Source organism: Corylus avellana, chromosome ca6 (assembly GCF_901000735.1).
Source record: "Corylus avellana chromosome ca6, CavTom2PMs-1.0".
Classification (NCBI taxonomy): Eukaryota; Viridiplantae; Streptophyta; class Magnoliopsida; order Fagales; family Betulaceae; genus Corylus; species Corylus avellana.
In genome coordinates this window covers 8,672,197-8,672,856 of record NC_081546.1, presented here as the reverse complement: position 1 = coordinate 8,672,856, position 660 = coordinate 8,672,197, and positions in this window count along the sequence as shown.

The window sequence follows — 660 nt, the reverse complement described above, 5'->3', positions numbered from 1 at the left end:
TTTTCTCTTCCGGAGAATCTTATCCTTTGCACCAATAGGTCTTCCACGCTTCAGGCGTGCCTTAGACTCATTCGCTGTTGTATTAATTGATTGTCCTACAGGGACTTCTATCTTCGTTGGAGTATTAGCAGCTGGAATGTGAGACTTAATTATTTTCTTATTGTCAGTAAATGCATCCGGCAATTGATTTGCAATACTCTGCAAATGAATGATCCTCTGAACTTCTAGTTCACATTGATTTGTACGAAGATCAAAATGAGATAACGTTGAATTATTCCAAGTGATTTCTTGTCGTGCTTCTGGCAACGACTTTTCTCTCCCTAGTGATGTGAATATTTTTCATCAAAATGATAATCTTCAAAACGTGCTTTAAAAATATCATCAATTAAAGGCTCAAGGTATCTAATGATAGAAGGAGAATCAAAACCAACATAGATTCAAAGTCTACGTTGAGGTCCTATCTTAGTGCGTTGAGGTGGTGCAATTGGAACATAGACAACACAACCAAAAATACGAAAATAAAATCAAAGAGAATAACAAGACAAGATAAAGAGATTGCAATATGTGAAACCAGTTCTTCAAGAACTACGTATGATTCTTCTATATTATTGACCATTTAATTCCAAGAGATGGAACTAAATGGTCATCCACCAAATGCAT